This window comes from Zalophus californianus, chromosome 11 (genome assembly GCF_009762305.2).
Source record: "Zalophus californianus isolate mZalCal1 chromosome 11, mZalCal1.pri.v2, whole genome shotgun sequence".
Lineage (NCBI taxonomy): Eukaryota > Metazoa > Chordata > Mammalia > Carnivora > Otariidae > Zalophus > Zalophus californianus.
Genome location: NC_045605.1, coordinates 72,646,879 through 72,668,096, shown reverse-complemented (window position 1 = coordinate 72,668,096; position 21,218 = coordinate 72,646,879). Strand labels below are relative to the sequence as shown.

At 40.1% G+C, this 21,218-nt stretch overlaps 1 pseudogene; it reads left to right on the top strand.

Moving 5' to 3' along the window:
- Positions 1-12,870, top strand: LOC113913619 (annotated as a pseudogene).
- The last annotated feature ends 8,348 nt before the right edge of the window (positions 12,871-21,218 follow it).

Sequence of the window (21,218 nt, the reverse complement as noted above, 5' to 3'; positions counted from 1 at the left end):
ATGAACATCCGGGAGTGTGTGTCCCTGACTGTCAATGGGATGTGCATGCACAAGCCTGAAGAGGAAAGAATGGAGCAGCTCATTGTACAGGAGCATTTTGAAGTGGCTCTAAACTTACTAAGTGGTAGTGTGAGCTGATTGCCCATATCATCTACAAAGTACAAAGGCTACTCCTGGGTTCTTTGAGGTTTCCTTTTCCTGGCCATGTTTTGTTGTGAGTCGTCTTGGACCCTTAGGTGTATCAAATGCCTACTTAGCAGGTCATATCCAGGTTACTTACACATCTGATTATCAGTGGCTTTGTTACTTAACAAGGAAAAATTTACATGATACATAAGCCAGAGTCCTCAGTGATGACTAGAGGCACATACATTAAGGGCATGGCAGCTTCTCTTTGTAAGGAAAGACTGAGGCTTTTTGAAATTAATTTCTGTCACAATGGAGCCTGTCAAGTCTTTGATATCTGACACCTAAGAAAAGGTGGCTCCGACTAACCTCTTCCAGTGTGGGGTCCTGGGCTATTAAAGCCATGCAGTTAGGATTTCTCCAAAGATGAAGGGATGATCTCTCTTTTGTGTCCATTTGGAACTCCAGGCATGGCATTCCTTTTTTCTCCATATGGTGTTTATTTTCTTCACCCTTCCAGATGGTCACATTTAGATTCTTTGAGAATCTTCCTGGTCATTGTAAAAGCTTGGCGACACCACCATGGGCTCAGTTAGAAATACAAAGGAGAAAGAGGTTAATCAAGTTGCTCATTTTCCCTGGTGTAGACTCAGTGATACCCTTTCATAAAAGTTTCAGAGATCATTAATTAGACAAATGGTACTGGCTTTGCTTTCTGCAGCCCCAACAAATCCTGTTTGACCTGTAGGAGAAATGACTAGTTACACTGAATGAGATGGGTGATAATGCCTCTTTGAACAGTACAAAGCAAACATTAAGACAGCAGACATTGGGGAAACCAAGTGCACCTGAGCAACAGGGCCCATTTGTCCATGCAGAGTTGTTTTCAAATGCTGTAAGATAGTCTCCTTCCTCCTTGAAAATCTGAACAACCAGCACTTCCTAATGATTAGGAATGCTCTGTATTTCCATAGTTAATGGCATTTTCTCGCAGTTTGCTTTATTATTAAGGTGAGCAGGAATGCTGTCTTGCACAACTCTGGGAGGCAGCATTCACACTGTCTCTTATGAAGGTCATGCCTTCTGGACTTAGAATGCCATGGCTCTTCCAGATGGTATCGGTGCTTCATAATTATCTCTTAATAACAGACAAGGAAGCTTCCTATGACTTAGAACCCAAAGTCAAAGAAGGCTAAAAACCTGAAGAAATGAAAAAATCCTTTGTGTTCCGTAGTCCATTGTTTGAAATTTTGTGGTACATTGAGGTGAAAATTACCTGGGATAAGTGAGGCCTTGCACTCTGGTCCCCCTCTGTCACTCTGTATGACTTTAGGTAAGCTATAATACATAGCAAATAGAAGGTTTTGTTGTGACCAATATCAACTGGGCCATTTTGCTCAATGTGTTTGACCGTAAGCCAATATTTCTTCGAGTAATAATGGTGAAGCAAAGTTGTTCAAATAAAAAATAGGGTTTCCATGGGGTGCCTGGGTGGCTCAGTTGGTTAAGCAACTGCCTTCGGCTCAGGTCATGATCCTGGAGTCCCTGGATCGAGTCCTGCATCGGGCTCCCTGCTCGGCAGGGAGTCTGCTTCTCCCTCTGACCCTCCCCCCCTCTCATGTGCTCTCTCTCTCTCTCACTCTCTCTCAAATAAATAAATAAAATCTTTAAAAAAAATAGGGTTTCCAATTGTAATTTTTAAAAGCGTAATTGAGAATTGAAGTAGATTTGGAATGAACCTTGCATGAAGCTGTGTGTAAACAGACTTGTACACAGCTCTTCCCATAAAGCCATTTGGGTGTTGTCAGAGATGAGTGCTCACTGAAGGTGTCATGTTGTGAAGATTAGGTGCTTTTAGGAGGAAGATTTAGTAGATTTGGATATTGAGGACTCAAGAGATTATGTCCTGGCCTGATCTCTCTCCTTCATCCCTTTGCCTCATCAGATTACTTTCCATTTGAATATGAGTAGAATCCCATATGGCCTGTAACATCTGAGGTCTTGTAGAAACACCTCTGATTCATACTCAGATACATATATGGGGCTTTGACCTTTCTGATTAAGGATTAGAGAGCATTTTGTTTTATCATCACATTTTTTCACTTCTCTCACATAGACTTGCTTATTTTTGTATTCTTTCTTTCTCAATAAACATATATTAAATAATTATTTATTGAGCACCTTCTCTGTAACAGGCACTGTTTTGGATCCCGGGCTATAGGGATGAAAAGCACAGTCCTTGCTCTCAAGGAGTTTATGGTAAAGGAGAGAAACAAGGAAACAATTATAATCCATAGACAAGAGTAAGCTCAGGGAGCATTCCTGCTGTGATTGTGGTTTCTGGAGGATGGTTGCAGTGTGTTTCAGAGATCCCCTTTAACTGAATGGCAGAATCTAAACTAAACACATACTCATTCCTGGGAGTTCAAACCAGATCTCATCTTAGAAGTGGTAGCGTGATGAGTAAGACGGACAGCATAACACTGACCAAACAGCTGGTTTCAGGTTCTTTTTATGCCATTTACAAGCTGTGTAACTCTGGACAAGTCCCTGAGCTGTTCTGTCTCTGTTACTTTAAGGACCTAAATAAACAATAAAAATACTTTGTGAAATGGAAAACACTATATAAATTTAAAAATTTTTAGGGAAAAAAAGGCAGTTTGCCACATGCACACACACACACTGAAGAATAATAAGCACAATTTTTACTTTGGGCCTAATTTTTTTTACCTGAAAAGACATTCTTTTTTCCTCTGAAAGGATTTCTTTAAAAATAATTTTTTATTGTTATGTTAATCACCATACATTACATCATTAGTTTTTGATGTAGTGTTCCATGATTCATTGTTTGTGCATAACACCCAGTGCTCCATGCAGAATGTGCCCTCTTTAATACCCATCACCAGGCTAACTCATCCCCCCACCCCCCTCCCCTCTAGAACCCTCAGTTTGTTTTTCAGAGCCCATCGTCTCTAATGGTTCATCTCCCCCTCCGACTTACTCCCCTTCATTCTTCCCCATCTTCTTCTTCTTTTTTTTTTCTTAACATATATTGCATTATTTGTTTCAGAAGTACAGATCCGTGATTCATCAGTCTTGTACAATTCACAGCGCTCACCATAGCACATACCCTCCCCAATGTCTATCACCCAGCCACCCAATCCCTCCCACCCCCTACCACTCCAGCAACCCTCAGTTTGTTTCCTGAGATTAAGAATTCCTCATACCAGTGAGGTCATATGATACATGTCTTTCTCTGATTGACTTTCCTCTGAAAGGATTTTTAATCATACATATAAACCACATTGCGATACTGAAGACAAGTCTTCCTAAGTCTCCAATCACAAGGCAATTGGAAAGTACGCATTTTAGACCCTCAATTTGTGTATAACATGGAATTAAAATAAAATGCCTATAGATGTGCCTCAGAATAACTTTGCCGAAAATGATTTTCCCTGAGGGGTACATACCGTGTGCACTTTAGTCTTACTGCACAAAAAAAGAAAAGTTCTCCATATATTCCATACAGTATACACCCACATTTAATGTATTACTCAACAACTCAACACTAAAAATTCAACATGTCTTTTCCTATCTTAGAAGTGTAACATCTTGGGACTGCAACTTTTAAAAGATAGTTGTGCAGATCATGAATGCTAGTGTGACTTTTCAAACTCTGATGAGGTATTCATATAAGGATTTGGGTTTAAAACATATACTAAAATAAATGTTCTTGTCTGTGGTGATATTCTTCTTTATTGAAGAGCCACAAGGAAAGGAAAGAGGAAGGAAACTTGGGTTACTGAGTGCTTCTTATATGCTAGGACCAAATCTAGGGAATTTACATACATAATCATATGTATGAAACAAAAGCACCTGGCTAAGTTACAATTTTTAGTTCTTCATAGTAATAAAAATTAAAATGTATATAGGGCTAAACATTTTACATCAGTTTTCATGTGCATTACCTTAAAATAGGATGGGGTGGGGAACAGGAGTTGCCCACATGTGGGTCAACTGTTATGTCCAGAAACATCATTTTAAACAAAACTGTGCATTAGCATAACATTAAAACTATACATTTCAACCTTACCCTCTCTCCTGAACTGCCATGCATATAGCATAGTTGTAGGGGTGAAAATATTTGTGGGATGGAAATAAAATGATGCTACAGGCTAATCTCAACCACTTGCCAAACCCCTTCCCAGAATAATCCATGAACAACTCAGAATCACAATCAGCACCTTCATACTGAATTCATCCTCCTCTTTAAAAATCTTTTGCTCTTATTTTCACCTCTTAATTAATAGATTTCTGTCCACTGAGATGCTTAATTTAAAATTTAGGACCATCCTTTAAAATCTCCCTACCCAAATCTCCAATAAAACCTAGTTGGCAGGTTTTATATATTCTCTACTCCCTGTCTTATGGGTTACATTCTGTGCAACCTACCACCACCCTGGACATCGTCTTTCCTGCAATCCTTCCTTTAGGTGTCATTACTTTTCTCCAGGATTATTAGGATGGCTCAACTTGACAAGCGTCTTGCCTTTCCACCACCGTTTATCCTTCATTTGCTAATTAATTTGCCCAAATCTCAGACTGACCACAGCCTTTCTTTGCTTTAAAGCCTACTGTTTACAGAGAGAAATTTATCCAGTTGACCAAGGATTTTGAGGCTAGCATAGTACATCTCTTATTTGCCATTCCAGCTACTTACATAACCTGAATACAACAGTCTCATGAGGGAGGTAATAACATCTCTGATTTCTGGATGAAGAAAGGTTCAGAGAGGTTAAGAAATTTGTCTGATCACACAATAAGTGCAAGAGTTGGAATTTGAATTGAAATTTGATATAAAACCTATTTTCTTACCAAAAAATGCTTCTTTTTCTATATTACATGATCATTGAACTGCCATCATACAAAATACTGTATTAGTTTTTAATTTCATTTCATTTCATTTCATTTCATTTCATTTCATTTCATTTCATTTCATTTCATTTCGTTTCATTTGACAGAGAGATAACAAGAGCAGGAACACAAGCAGGGGGAGTGGGAGAGGGAGAAGCAGGCTTCCCGCCGAGCAGGGTCAGGACCCTGGGCTCATGACCTGAGCCGAAGGCATACCCTTAACGACTGAGCCACCCAGGTGCCCCAAAATGCTGTATTAGTTTTACTTGTTATTTTCCCAAGGAGACACATGAAAGGACAAAGCAGTTTTCCAGAATTGGAACACTTTTGGTCATATGAGTATTCTGAAAGTGTGCAATCTTTCTGAAAATTGTTTTATGAGGATTCGCTTTAAGAAAATAAAAAAAATTCATGGGATAGAAGAAACAGTAACTTATGGGTCAGATCCCTTCTGTTTGGTGAAAAGGGGTCAAGCTTCAGGTGTGGCTGGTTCCAGATATTCAAACAATGTCATTAGGTCCTGCTTTCTCTTTCTCTTTCAGTAGTGCTCTTCTCCATGTTGGTATCACTCTCAATAAGTCTTCGCCACTGGGTGACTTTCATTAGCTATCATCCTTCAAGATTAAAGATAAAAGAATCTCTCTTCTAATTGTAAACAAGTTCTTGGGCCTGATTCTCACTGGTCCAAATTGGGTCATGTGACCATGATTGGCACCCCCCCCCCCAATTAATCTGGCTAAAGGCTAGCAATCCTCTGACAGGGCAGTGTAAAGTCATGTGACTATCCTAATAGTGGGTGGGCAGGGATAGAATCAGCTTCACCCAAAGCAAGTGGACTGAGAGTGGGAGTCAAGAGGGAGTCCCCAGAGGAAACAGGTTCTGTTAACAGAGGAAGAGGAATAATAGATGCAGAATGTCAGAAACAGTAATGTCCTCTACAAGCAATGAACCAATAAACAAGGAAAATAGTTGAGATCAAATAATCACCGATAATGTGGCATTTGATGTAATTGTTAAACAGTAATGTACTAACAATTTGCAAATAACATTCTAGGTGATTTCAGCACATATTTGAAGCTCAGTAAAGATTTGTTGAATGAATGAGTGAGGCGTTAGGAAGTTTGAGATAGAGTGGGCAGGGGAAAAGAGAAGAGCGTTCTAAATTCCTTGTCTTGTTAAGGAGAGAGGTTATAGATACTGATTAATCTTAGTGTTGACAGGATTATATACATTGAAGTGTGTTTATTAAGCATTCAAGGATAATCACTATTGGAAAAGGAAAAACATGTGGAATTTCTAAACCCCTGGATTACAAAGAGGGGGGCACAAAGAAAATTTGGTCAATCCAGCAAAAGTCTGGTGCTGAAAGGAAAATAAATTATGCATTTTAAGACTAAATATACCCATGATACGAATGTGTTACATCCCATTATTAAAAGGTAAAGATTTTGCTGTTGAGACAAAATCAAGTTTTATGTTGTTTAAAGGAGACAAACATGACAACACACAATAAAGAGATGGCTAAAGAAAAACTAGGTAAGTGATAAAATAGAGGGCAAGAATAGAAAAACCAAGTAGAATTCAAAGCAAAAATATTTAAAGGGGCACTTGGGCTATCTAAGTGATACAACTGATATAATAGCAGGCCGGTCTCAAAGGCTTGTAGGAGGATTCCAATCCTTTGAGACAGGCATGCTATTACATCTTCATTTTACAGATAGAGAAACAAAGGCATGAAAGAGTTAAGTAACTTCTCTGAGGTCACCCAGCTAAGTAAATGGCAGAACTGTGTTTGGACTCTTAACTCTTGCACACATGTATACACCTTTGTACCTTATAGTAAAAAATATCTGGGCTCTTCCTATTTGGTTCCCATCTTTTTCCTGGGCTTCTAGGAAGACTAGATTTGGCAGCTGTCTTGCAGTAAGGAGGGGCATTGTGATTAGTTGTAGCCAATGAAAGGATAGCAGAAATGACAAGTGTCATTTCTGAGCCAAAGCATTTAAGAGCTGGCATGCTACCTCACAACTCTTTCCTCTCTGGTGATAGCCATTGATTGAGATGGTGGAGGTACAAGATGGAAGTTACCTGAATCCCTGACTAACAGCCCACCCAGAGAAGCACATGGAGGGGAGCTGCCCTGCAGAGTTTCCCAGTGGGTGTTGGACTTAGAGTGAGAGAGAAATAAACCTTTATTGTCTCAACATAAGAAAGGAATAACTTGCTACCACAGGATTGATTACTCTACCCTGATTATTACATACCCCCAAATGAAGAATTCACATTCTTTTCAAATGTAATGGAATATCCGTAACTTTAGATAATGTAATGAGCCACAAAGGACATCCTCATGAATTTCCCTAAGTAGAAATCAGACAGGGCACATTCTCTGACTCTAGTGCTCTAGTGTAATAAAGAAAAAAAAATTAAGGGAGAAACTAAAAGAACATAACCGCATGGAAACCTTTAAATAATGGATAATTGTCTAGGAAAATATCCAATACTAAAATTACCTCAGAAGGAAGCAGAAAACCTTAAAAGGCTAATAGTATTCACATTGGAGAGTGCCTGGGTGGCTCAGTTGGTTGAGTGTCTGCCTTCGGCTCAGGGCATGATCCCAGGGTCCTGGGATCGAGTCCCACATTGGGCTCCTTGCTCGGCAAGGAGCCTGCTTCTCCCTCTGCCTGTCTCTCCCCCTGCTTGTGCTCTCTCTCTGACAAATAAATAAATAAATTCTTTAAAAAAATATTCACATTGGAAAGGTAGTAAAAGAACTACCCTTGTTTCTATCTCAAGGCAACAGAAAATGGTGGGAAATTTCTGAATTAATTCTACAGAGATAACAAAACCCTCTTAACAAAACCTGATAAGCACAGTCATACGAAAAGAAAAGTACAGGCCAGTTTTTCTATTAATATGGATGCAAAAATTCTAGACAAAATGCCAGCAAATAAAATTTAGCACCATATTAAAAAATATATAAAAATATGCATTTTAAAAAAACCCATCATGACCAAAGTGAGTTTATAAGTGATAAACACTTATCTTACAAATGTTTAATGTTAAGAAATCTTTTAATAGATTTAAAAAAGAAGAGCTATAACCCAGCAATTGCACTACTGGGTATTTACCCCAAAGATACAAATGTAGTGATCCGAAGGGGTATGTGCACCCCAATGTTTATAGCAGCAATGTCCACAATAGCCAAACTATGGAAAGAGCCAAGATGTCCATCAACAGATGAATGGATAAAGATGTGGCATATATATATACAATTGAATATTATGCAGCCATCCCAAAAAAAAAAAAAAAAAAACCACGAAATCTTGCCATTTGCAGTGACATGGATGGAACTAAAGGGTATTATGCTGAGCTAAATAAGTCAATCAGAGAAAGACAAGTACCATATGATCTCACTAATATCAGGAGTTCTTAATCTCAGAAAGTAAACTGAGGGTTGCTGGAGTGGTGGGGGGTGGGAGGGATGGGGTGGCTGGGTGATGGACATTGGGGAGGGTATGTGCTATGGTGAGCGCTGTGAATTGTGTAAGACTGATGAATCAGACCTGTACCCCTGAAACAAATAATACATTATATGTTAAAAAAAAAAAAAGTTGGAAGGGAAAAATGAAGGGGGGGAAATTGGAGGGGGAGACGAACCATGAGAGACGATGGACTCTGAGAAACAAACTGAGGGTTCTAGAGGGGAGGGGGGTGGGGGATGGGTTAGCCCGGTGATGGGTATTAAAGAGGGCACGTTCTGCATGGAGCACTGGGTGTTATAGCAAACAATGAACCATGGAACACTGCACCAAAAACTAATGATGTAATGTGTGGTGACATAACATAATAAAATAAAATTTAAAAAATAAAAAAGAAGAGCTATGTGATTATTTCAGTAAGTGCCAATAATTCATTTGATAAAATTTAACATCTGTTTGAGAAAGACCCCTTTATAGTCTGAAATAAAAGAAAACATGACACCTATAGCAAATGTGATTCTTAATTAAAACAATAGAAACATTGCCATTAAGGCCTGGAACAAAAGAGGATATTATTATTAAACATTGTCCTGACAGCCCTACCTAACACAGTAGGATGAAAAATAGATATAAGTATAAATATTAAAAAGAAAGGATAAAAAATGCTATTATTTTTACACAGTTTATTTTTCATTTATCTTTTTCTTGTCAAAACAGAAACAGAAAACTGCATGAAATAATTAGTGTGCATCTTCATTATTACAAAGCAAGTACTCCTGTATCCATCCCCTAGCTCAAGAACTAGAACTTTGCCAGTCAGCCAGAGTCCCGTCTATATGCCCCCTCTCCGTCGTAACTCCTGCCTCCCCCAAAGCAAACCACCATGCTGACTTTTATGATGATCACTTGTTTGAAAAGTGCTACTATTTTTGTTTTCAGGTGCCTTTTCAGAGGATATGATTGTGTACCCGTGAAGTCAAGAGACTCACCTGACTGACCTATTAGAACTAATGAGATCAGTAGGATGGACTTCGCTCCTACAATTATTCTCCCACTTTCTGAATCACCTATTTCTTCTGCCCTACCGGACCATTCTTTCTCTAGTATTTCCTATATTAACAACAACCGAAAATCCCCCCTTTACCCCACATCCCCCTCCAGCTGCAACCACATTTTTTTTCTGCTCCTCTGCAACAAAACTCCTCTGAAAGAGTTGACTCTGGCCTGATCTCACCTCTGCCTATATAAACTGGATTCCCTCTGTCCCACACCCCTGACAACTGCTCTTGTCTGGGATCCCAATGACTTCCCTGTTGCTGAATCCCGGTTATATTTCTGTCCTCAACTTGAAGTAGCATTAGAGGCAACAGACAGTTTTTCCTTCTTAAAACACTTTCTCCTCTTGGCTTCTGGATACCATATTCACCTGAGTTTTCTCCCTGCCTGGTGTCCATCCCTTCAGCCTCCTTGTCCTCCTCTGCTTAGCCTCCGAACATTGGCATGCCCCAGGGCCCAGGACTGGGCCTCTTTCTTGTCTCTTGATACATTTTCTCCTTAGAAAATTTCACCTAGCCCTGTGATTTTTTTTTTAATATTTTATTTATTTATTTGATAGAGAGACACAGTGAGAGAGGGAACACAAGCAGGGGGAGTGGGAGAGGGAGACGCAGGCTTCTCCCGAGCAGGGAGCCTGATGTGGGGCTCGATTCCAGGACCCCGGGATCACGACCTGAGCCGAAGGCAGACGCCCAATGACTGAGCCACCCAGGTGCCCCTAGCCCTGTGATTTTATGTACTATATGTATGATCATTATACCAGTGGCTTCTAAATTTATATTTCTGCCTGTGATCTCTTTTCTGAACTTTGGACTCCCATTGCTTAATGCCTACCTGACATTTTCATTTGGATAGTAAGGGGGGCATATCAAACCTAACAAGTCCAAAACAAGGCTTAATTTTCTCCACCTTGCCAAACCTTCTCCCCCTCCGCCATCTGCATCTCAGTAAGTACAACCATAATCTACCCAATTGCCAAGTAAAGAGCCTATAAATTATCCTTGAAACTCAGTTTCCCTTACCAGTCTCCCACCCCTGACATCAGCTGATCCTATCGACTCCACCTCTGAAGCACATCCTCAGGTTATAGGTTCTTCATTTTCTTCATCTGCACTCTACCCATATCCAGCATCATATCTCACTGGACCCCTTCAGTAGCCTTTCAGCCAGTCTCCCTGTTTCCACTCTTAACTTCTTGTACCTCACACCCACAACTAATCTCCCTCTGTCTACCTTAGAACTGGGAGGAGGGAGAAGATGGTGACCGGGGGCTCCTTGAAGCTTTAGCATAAAAGATTGATTTGACTTTATAACAACAAAACTGTTGTAAGGTATAAAACATCTGAAATGAAGTTAAAAACATGAAAGGCTTAGGTGATGGTGATGTGTATAATAGTTACCATCCATAATATCTAGAGAGCTCCTACTTATCAATAAGAAAAAAATAGCCCATTAAAGAATGAGCAGTGACAGGAAATTCACAAGTGAACAAATGTCTGAAAAGATGCTCAGCTCTGCTAATAATTAGAAAATGCTAATTAAAATTAGATATTTGTCTTTGCTACTATCAAAATTAAAATGAATAGCATCCACTGTTGTTTGGGATGAGGATGTTGTTTTATATTCTTGGGAGTAGGGATGGAAGTTGGTATCATCTTTCTGGAAGGCAGTCTGGCAGTATTGCACAAATAGGAATGAGTTCTACAGAAATGCCAAACTGCATATATGCACACATATTTGAACATAGGTTCTATCATTCTGTTGTCATGAATTGAAAAAATATATCCAGAGACTACTATATGCCAGGCACTGGGATAGCCAATGGAGATTTAACAAAAAAGCAGTAACAAAAACAAAAAAGAATTTTTGTCTTGTGGGAGATGTAAGTTAATGAAGTCACACAACTAACTGGGTAATAACTAGTGCTGTAAGTGCTCTAAAGCAAACGGGCAGGGTGTGAGAAAGGGGCAAATTGGGAGCCTAGCTTAGACCGGGGAGCAAAGGAATTGACCCTCAAGTGAAAACCTAAATGAAGGATGGGAAAAGTTCATCAGGTGAAGAGACGGGGTTGGGGTGTGAGGATGGAGATCTTCAGGGTAAGCATGTGGGAAGGGTCTGAAGTGGGAAGGAGCTTTGCAGAGAGGATTAGAACACAACGGTGGATGGAATGCAGTGAAAGAAGGGAGAGTGATAGGGTAACAAGCTAGAGAGGTACACAAGGGCCAGATCGGAGGCCTTTGCAGATGATGAAAAAGACTTTAAGGTTTATCCCATGGCTTTTGGCCCGTGGACACCGCTGAGTAAACATTGTTAAAGTCTCCCCTCCCACTGCTGTCGTGTCTAAACCAGAGTCTCCCAAAGAGCCTGAAAAGCTGCAGAAGCTCTTCGTCGGAGGTTTGAGCTTTGAAACACCCAATGTGCCTCTGAGGAGCCATTTTGAGCCATGGGGAATGCTTGCAGACTGTGTGAATATGAGAGAGCCAAACATCAAACGCTCCAGAGGCTTTGGGTTTGTCACCCATGCCACTGTGGAGGAGGTGGATGCAGCCACGAATACAAGGCCACACAAGGTGGATGGAAGAGTTGTGGAACCAAAGAGGGCTGTCTTAAGATTCTCAAAGACCTGGTGCCACTTAACTGTGAAAAAGATTTTTGTGGGTGGCCTTAAAGAAGATGCTGAAGACCATCACCTAAGAGGTGATTTTGAACGGTATGGGAAAATTGAAGTGATCGAGATCATGACTGACAGAGGCAGTGGCAGAAAGAGAGCCTTTGCTTTTGTAACATTTGATGACCATGACTCTGGAGACAAGATTGTCATTCAAAAACCCCATACTGTGAACGGCCACAACTGTGAGGTAAGGAAAGTCCTAGATAAGCATGAGATGGTGAGTGCTTCATCCAGCCAGACAGGTTGAAGTGGTTCTGGAAACTTTGGTGGCAGTCGTGGAGGTGGTTTTGGGGGCAATGACAACTTTGGTTGCAGGGGAAACTCTAGTGGGTGAGGTGGCTTTGGTGGCAGTCGAGGTGGTGGTGGATATAGGCCAGTGGAGATAGCTTTAATGGATTTGGTAATGATGGAAGCAGCTTTGGAGGTGGCGGAAACTGTAATGATTTTGGCAACTACAACAATCAATCTTCAAAGTTTGGACCCATGAAAGGAGGAAATTTTAGAGCCGGAAGCTCTGGGCCCCATGGTGGTGGAGGCTAATACTTTGCCAAACCACGAAACCAAGGTGGCTATGGCAGTTCCAGCAGCAGCATTATCTACGGAAGTGACAGGAGGTTTTAATTACTGCCAGGAAACAAAGCTTAGCAGGAGAGGAGAGTCAGAGAAGTGACAGGGAAGCTACAGGTTACAACAGATTTGTGAACTCGGCCAAGCACAGTGGGGGCAGGGCCGAGCTGCTATGGAGAAGACATGTTTTAGACATGTGTCTGGGCAAAACACCCGAGGACTCTATTTGTGACTAATTGTATAGAAGGTTATTTTAGTTTCTGTTCTGTGCAAAGTGTAAAGCATTCCAACAAAGGGTTTTAATGTAGATTTTTTTTTTTTGCACCCATGCTGTTGATTGCTAAATGTAATAGCCTGATCATTTAAATGTATATTTTTAAAAAATAATAAGTGAACTTCATCCTATGAATAATGGGGAGCCATTTTATCGCTATGGTCAGTGTAGAGACATGATTTTTTTTTTTTTTTTTGCATTTGGAAAGTGTGGCAAAAATGATTGTGTAGACTCAACAGTAGTTTTTGGCATATTTTAAAAATGAGAATGGAGGAAGAAAAAGGAAAACCAGAGAGGAGATAACCGCAGTATTTCAGAGACAAGATGGTGGTGGATTGGACTGGCACAGTGGCAGAGGACATGGAGAGGAGTGGATGAGTTCAAGTATATATTAGAGGTAGAAGAGACCAAATTTGGTCATTTGTGGGATGAAGGAGATGAAAAAGAAGCATATGCAGGAAGGAAGGAGACTTGAGGCAGGCAGGGAGATCATTTACCTTTTTTTATTGAGGTGAAATTCACATAACATAAAATTAACCATTTTAAACTGAACGATGCATTTAGTACATCAACATTGTTGTGTAACCACTACCTCTATCTACAAAAACATTTCCATCATCTCAAAATAAAACCCTGTACCCACTAAACAGTTGCTCCTTTTCTCCCCCTCTCTGCCCTTGGCAGCCACCACACTGCCTTCTGTTTCTATGGATTTACCTATTCTGGATATTTCCTATGAATTGAATCATACGATATGTTTGATCTTTTGTGTCTGGCTTTTTTCAGGTAGCATAACGTTTTCCAGGCTCGTTCAGGTTGTAGCCTGTATTAGTACTTCACTGTTTTTTTATGGCTGAATAGTATTTCATTGTATGTATATACCACAGTTTGTTTATCCATTTATCCATTGAATGGATGGATGGACTTTTGTGTCTACCTTTCAGCTATTGTGACTAGTGTTGCTGTGAACATTGGTGTATAATGATTTGTTTAGAATCTGTTTTAGGTTATTTTGGGTGTATACCTAGGTGTGGAATTACCAGGTCTTATGTTAATTCGCTGTTTAACTTTTTGAGGAACCACCAAACTGTTTTCCACAACGGCCAAATCATTTTATACTCCCACCAGCAGTGTGCAACAGTTCAAATCTCTCCACGTCCTCACCAACACTTGTTACTTTCCCAGGTCCTCTTTTGGGTATGCTACGATGCCAGTGTGTTATGGAAGTAGAGATATCAAATAAGCTGTTGGATTTAAGCAACAGTTCAAATCTCTCCACGTCCTCACCAACACTTGTTACTTTCCCAGGTCCTCTTTTGGATATGCTACGATGCCAGTGTGTTATGGAAGTAGAGATATCAAATAAGCTGTTGGATTTAAAGGTCTGGAGTTCAGAAGGAAGGTTTGGTCTTGGAATATATATTTCGGAATTGTTAGCATACCAAGGACACTTAAAAACAGGAAAGAGGATGACATTAACAAGGAAAAGGTATGGACTGAGAGAAGAGGGCCTAGATCCTTGCTCAGAAGAACTCTGGGTGTCTGGAGGGAAGAAGAAGAGGACCTGGCAAAGATCAAGGAGGGCCAAACCAAAGATACCACCAAGGCAGCTTAGCAAAGGAGAAACAGGAAGTTGGGATGCGTCCCTTCTCAAATATGTCCTGCTGAAGATCCAGGGAGTGCAATGAGGTGTTCTTTATTACTATCCATGGAATCAGTACTTTTAATATCTCAAAAGACACATCTCAGGATCAGAAAACTCCTTGCCAAAGATTTTCACAGATTTCGGGGTGCCTGGGATCGAGTCCCACGTTGGGCTCCCTGCTCAGCAGGGAATCTGCTTCTCCCTCTCCCTCTGCTCCTCCCCCCTGCTCATGCATGCCCTCTCTCTCTTGCTCGCTGTCTCAAATAAATAAAGAAAGAAATCTATCTCAGAAAAAAAAAAGATTTTCACAGATCTAGAAGATAGTACAAACATAAGGAGAGAGACCATTTCCCATCTGGGTACCACTCAAAGCTTCTAATTTTGGTACAGAGGTGTCCATGTCTTAATCTTTGTAACCTATGAATATGTTATTTTTCATGGCAAAAGGGACTTTGCAGATGTGATTAAATTAAGTATTTCGAGATGGGAGGATTATCCTGGATTACCTGGGTAGGCACGAAGTAATCACAAAGGTCCTTACAAATGCTAGAAGGGGGCAGGCAAGTCAGAGATAGAGTCAAAGATGCTACATTGCTTGCTCTGAAGATAGATGAAGGATTGAGACAAGGGAACTTTTTAATTTAATTTTATTTTATTATGTTATGTTAGTCACCACACATTACATCATTAGTTTTTGACGTAGTGTTCCATGATTCATTGTTTGCATATAACACCCAGGGCTCCATTCAATACATGCCCTCCTTAGTACCCATCACCAGGCTAACCCATCCCCCCACCTCACTCCCCTCTAAAACCCTGTTTGTTTCTCAGAGTCCATAGTCTCTCATGGTTCGTCTCCCCCTCCCATCTCCCCTCCTTCATTTTTCCCTTCCTACTATCTTCTTCCTTTTTTTTTAAACATATAATGTATTATTTGTTTTAGAGATACAGGTCTGTGATTCATCAGTCTTACACAGTTCACAGCGCTCACCATAGCACATACCCTCCCCAATGTCCATCACCCAGCCACCGTATCCCTCCCAACCCCCTCCACCCCAGCAACCCTCGGTTTGTTTCCTGAGATTAAGAATTCCTCATATCAGTGTGATCATAAGATACATGTCTTTCTCTGATTGACTTATTTTGCTTAGCATAATACCCTCTAGTTCCATCCACGTCGTTGCAAATGGCAAGATTTCTTTTTTTTTGATGGCTGCATAATATTCTATTGTATATATATACCACATCTTCTTTATCCATTCATTTGTTGATGGACATCTTGGCTCTTTCCATAGTTTGGCTATTATGGACATTGCTGCTATAAACATTGGGGTGCACGTACCCCTCTGGATCACTACATTTGTGTCTTTGGGGTAAATACCCAGTAGTGCAATTGCTGGGTCGTAGGGTAGCTCTATTTTCAACTTTTTGAGGAACCTCCATACTGTTTTCCAGAGAGGCTGCATCAGCTTGCATTCCCACCAACAGTGTAGGAGGGTTCCCGACAAGGGAACTTTTTTTTGACGTGATGGGAATGTTCTATATTTCAATTGGTGGTTACACAACTGTATATGTTTGTCAAAACACGCAGAACTGTGCATCTCCAAAAGGTGAATTTTACTGTATGTAAATTATACATCAATAAACGTGGCTTTTAAAAAATTGAAGAAAAAATATCCTACAATATAATGTGTTACACCTATAGTCCTTTGGGACAGGATCTAATGGACTGAGCACTCAACCAATAAATAACTTAGTCCAAATTTTTGACTCCTGTGCCATGTTGTTCAAATATTTTTTTTCTGGTAATATACCGTGCTCATCTGCTTGCAGCTTTAATATTTCTTTAATTGGAAGCGTATTGAGCACTTCCCTTCTAAAAAGTTAAACAATCGCTCTTTCTCAAGGAACAAGGGAAGACACCAAAAGAATGGTGAAGTAGGGCTGGGCTATCGAATAACCCAGAAGCACAGAGACCTGTGGGAGGTGGGGGGAATTCCTGCTTTGTTGGCGACCTAGAGAAGCAGACAAGCCTATAGAAGGTCATTATGTCAGTAGATGTCATCTTGGTTTGGAGGGAATTTCCAACTCCGGGTTGTTTAATATTAGACTTATGTAGTTAAGGATGGCCTGGCATTAGCTTAATTAAAACAGGAGTCGGATATATCTAAAGGCTAAGGTGCAGGCTGGCGGGGACCGTCAGCACCAAGCGGAGGTCAGCTCCCGCCGATGCTCCCCCCGCGCCGGGCAGGCGAACTCTCTTCTCATTGGCTGCTGCTCGGCTGTCTCGGGCGGCCATTGGCCCGCTACGACTCCCTCTTCCTATAAGAAGCGGGCAGCGCGGGTCCGCAGGCTGTCCCAGCTTACCGCCCGCAGCTGCACAGGTGAGTGGGGTGGCTCCTTCCGGCTGGAATCAGGGACCACCATCGAGGATTTGGGGGAGCTGGGCCAGCGCGGGGCGGAGGCCGGGTCACTCTCTCAGGAAGTAACTACCTGTGGAGATCTGGACCTGGGGAGTCAGAGTAGTACCCCTGTGGTGACTGTTCTTTCCTCCTACCCTCTTTGGGAAGAAAAGACACGGTTTTTGAGGGCCTGGTGTGTGCCAAGAACAGGCTCTTTACACATCATCTGATTTCACCTTCACGACAAACCCTGTGAGGTGCGTATTCCTTACATTTTTACTTTTCTTGGAAAGTTCAGAGTTGAAAGTACAGAGTCAAGTCTGTATGATTCCTCTGTGTTAGCAAAAAACAAGTGCATTCTTCTTCCTTTCCTTCCTCTTGACCAAATGGCAACATCTCTTTTTTCCTTCTCCCATTAAGGGAACCAGTCCTTAGACATCTCCAAAGAAAAGGGCATTTCAGATGCAAAGCCTCTCAGCATCACACCTCCCTTCATCACCTGCACCCTAACACAGTACAAGGTTACAACTGACAAACAGTGCTAGTAGTTCAGATCCAGCGGTAAGCTTAACCTTGCCTCTGACCATTTGGTTTTCAAAAGTGACTTAAAATTAATTCCCCATTGATGTTCTACTCTAGTTGGCTTAGGGGAAAAACTGGAGTTCTAGTTCTAATCCATCCAGTAAAAGTTTGTGCCCGTCAATTAATTCTCAAAGAAGGATGGAATTCATTTATTTGTTTTAAAAATAGAAGTGAACACAGCTTAAAGTAACTAGAAGTGTTTCTTACAGATAATACACATAATCTGTGGTGTATGAATTTCAGCACTGGAGTTCACTTGTATATATGTTGTTATCATATTAGCTTATCTTCAGGTAGGGATGTGTCTTATATTTCCATTCTCCTTGCCAGTGCCTTTATTTCCTAGGAAAATGTTTTTCATGCGCACTGTTTTCTCTTTTTTTTTCATCTCCACTTTCATTCTCATTCCCTTCCCTGAGTCAGAAAAGAAAAACAAGATTCTCTGGAAGATTGTCTCCCTCCACACCAGTCCTTTCCACAGCTTTTAGTTCTGTCTTCAAACAGCATCTGTGATTTCAAAATATTTTAATTCGATAGTGCTTTGTGCTTCTTAGATCAGATAAATTTAATTATACTTGTTACTGATTAAATTGAAGGGAGAAAAGAATTAGTCAATGTAAACACCTTGATTGCTACTCTTTCAAGGGGCTGTTGATCTTCTGACCTCCTTGGTATGTCTTCCTTATTTCCCATGGTATATCCTGAACACCAGTGCATCTTTAGTCAGGCCAGGAAATGCAGCAGGAGAACGACTCCCTGCCTTTTATAGGAAAGGGGAAAATACCAGCTGACATTGGCCCATTAGAGTGTTTTTTAAAAAATAAAATACATACTTTTTTTTGTTGGGTTTAAACAGGTGTGACCCATGGGATACTGTAGAGCTTCTTATCTTACCGGGCTGTGCTATGGTTTTTGCCCCTGAAGAAGTAGAGGGGGTAGATATGCTGAAGGGAGAAAGGAAACAAAGTGACAAGAGAAAATGTTGAGGTTCTGAAAAGGGTTTGGAGGGTAGTTGATAAAGGGAAAAATAGCTGATGCCTCATAAGCTCAACCAGACAGTTATGTTCTTAGAGCAAAGCCCTATGTTCTATAAACTTATTTTGGGGGGTCCGGCAGTGGGTGGAGGGTGGGAATAGGGGAGTGGATGAGAATTGTTTTCTTCTAGTTTCTTACCGAAAGTTCCTTTTGAGAAACTTTATTCTTATATTAACTTAAACAAGAAGGATAGGAATGTTTCCGAATCTCAATATAAAATGCCTTGTGCATAATAAATATTCAGTTAATGTATCCTTCACTCTTCTCTCCCCCAACCCACTAAGGAGATGTTGGTGGCAAAACTAGATCCATTCCAGAACCAGGGAAAGAAGAGAGAATTATGAAACCCAAAAGGATGGAGTGAGATGAGCCATGACTGTTACTACCTTCTTACAGTGGCTCCTGGGGGAGCTTAAGGGCCAATTTTGAAATGTGAAGGGAAATCTTTATATAGTTTTATAAGGGAGAGTTGTGTTCTAAACTCTGAGAGATCGTTGAAGGATGAACTGTCAGGAGATTTGAAATTTTGTCAGTTTTCCCACTGACTAGCAAAACTCACCTTTATTGTTCTCTGATCCTTGCTCCCAGTTGTTAAAATTTGCTTTCATTATGAACATGGTGGTGGGCTACGAAGTAGCTTATATTTGCAGAATCCTTTTCCTTCAGCATGTCATGGTGACAATATCAAGGAATATGCGGATTTAGTAAATATAGGTTGACTGGGGTCTTCATGTATTTACAAATGAATTGCTAAATTATTCACTTGAGATTTGGGACTTAATATATTTTAGGGGTTTCATAATAAATAAACTAATGAAACTGAAAATCACCTTAAGACAAAAGAATACTTACATTTCATGTCATAAAACAGCCTTTACCATCTTGTAAAATGCTTAATTCCCACGGCAAGAAAAATTCTTAACCAGAAGAGTTTAGAATGTCAATTTTATTATATTTAACATTTTATCTTTTTTTGAAGACTGGGAAAATTGGGATGCACTTACCATTATTAGAGCTAGTATTAATTGAGTACTTTGTGTAGGTCAGCAACTATTCTAATAGTTTTAGACATTATATATATATATATTTAATTCTCCTTATAACCATGAGATTGGTGTCAATTATCCTCCCTCCAATTTTGCAAACAAGGAAACTTATACACATAGAAATTAGAACTTGTCTAGACGGATTTGTAGATGAATTTATTAACTAGCAATTTGCTATATGATTTTATATCTCTTATTGTTTGCATCTACATACCATAGGACAAAATTACCCATACTCTGTGTGAAAAAAAAAAAAAGCCTATGGCCTTTGAGTGATAGTTAGATAAGAAATGTCTCCAAAGGTTTTCACATCTCTAAATGTATTTGGAGAATGCATCCCCGAATTTTTAACCCCAGAGCTACAAGTTCAGAATTTCCTATATATACTTTAAGTTTACCAAAGGGGCAGTTTCTATGAAGCTGCAAGTCTCTTTTAGGATCTCTTGTTTCTCATTTATAAATCCTTTCTGATCAGACTTATGGATGGGCCAGAAGCCATCTCCATTTATCTTTAGGATATTTGTCAAGGATGGGAAAGTGGGGGGTGTGTAGGGAGATGGTATGTTCCTCAGATACCATAGCTGGGATCTCAGGGTCTCATTCTCTTCTGCTTATTTGTACTTTTTAGGAAATCTGTCTCTCCTTCTCTCCCTCCCTCATACATAAGTCTGTGAATCCATTGGAGGCAAATTGTCTTCTTTGTTTTTTAATCTTTACAGCCTTAACACTGACTATGATACTTTATACACATGAATGTGCTTGGGTTGAAATTTCATTTAATTTACCATTAGTAAACAGTAGAGTCACAGAAAAATCCAGATTATTATTAAGTTTAACCAGTCTTTTGTTTTTAAAGCATTTGTCATAGAGATTGTTTTAGTTATAGAGAATAAGTTGACACAATTAAAAATATTTAAGCAGTTTTTATTTTAAACTCAATGAATCAAAAAGTAAACTTTGAATTATATATCACAGTCTTTTCTTGGTGCCCTAAATAGCTTGGTTTCTTCTGTGGGGAAAACATCAAAATACCAAGTCACATTATGTGTTTTAAAATGTGTGAGAGAGGGGCGCCTGGGTGGCTCATTGGTTAAGCGTTAGACTCTTGATTTTAGCTTAGGTCGTGATCTCAGTTTTGTGGCATCGAGCCCCACATTGGGCTCTATGCTGGGTGTGGAGCCTGTTTAAGATTTTCTCTCTCTCCCTCTCTTAAAAAAAAAAAAACAAAAAAACAAAAAAAAAATGTGTGAGAGCGTTTTGGATGTTATGAGTTCCAGTGAATTGTTTGGTAACTTCGCTATATTAGAAAGGTTAAGTAACATGCTCAAGGTTATATATTGGTAAACATCAGATATGTCTGACTTCACATTCCAAATTTTTCCATACACTGTTTAGTAACATAAATAGGTGCTTGAGAA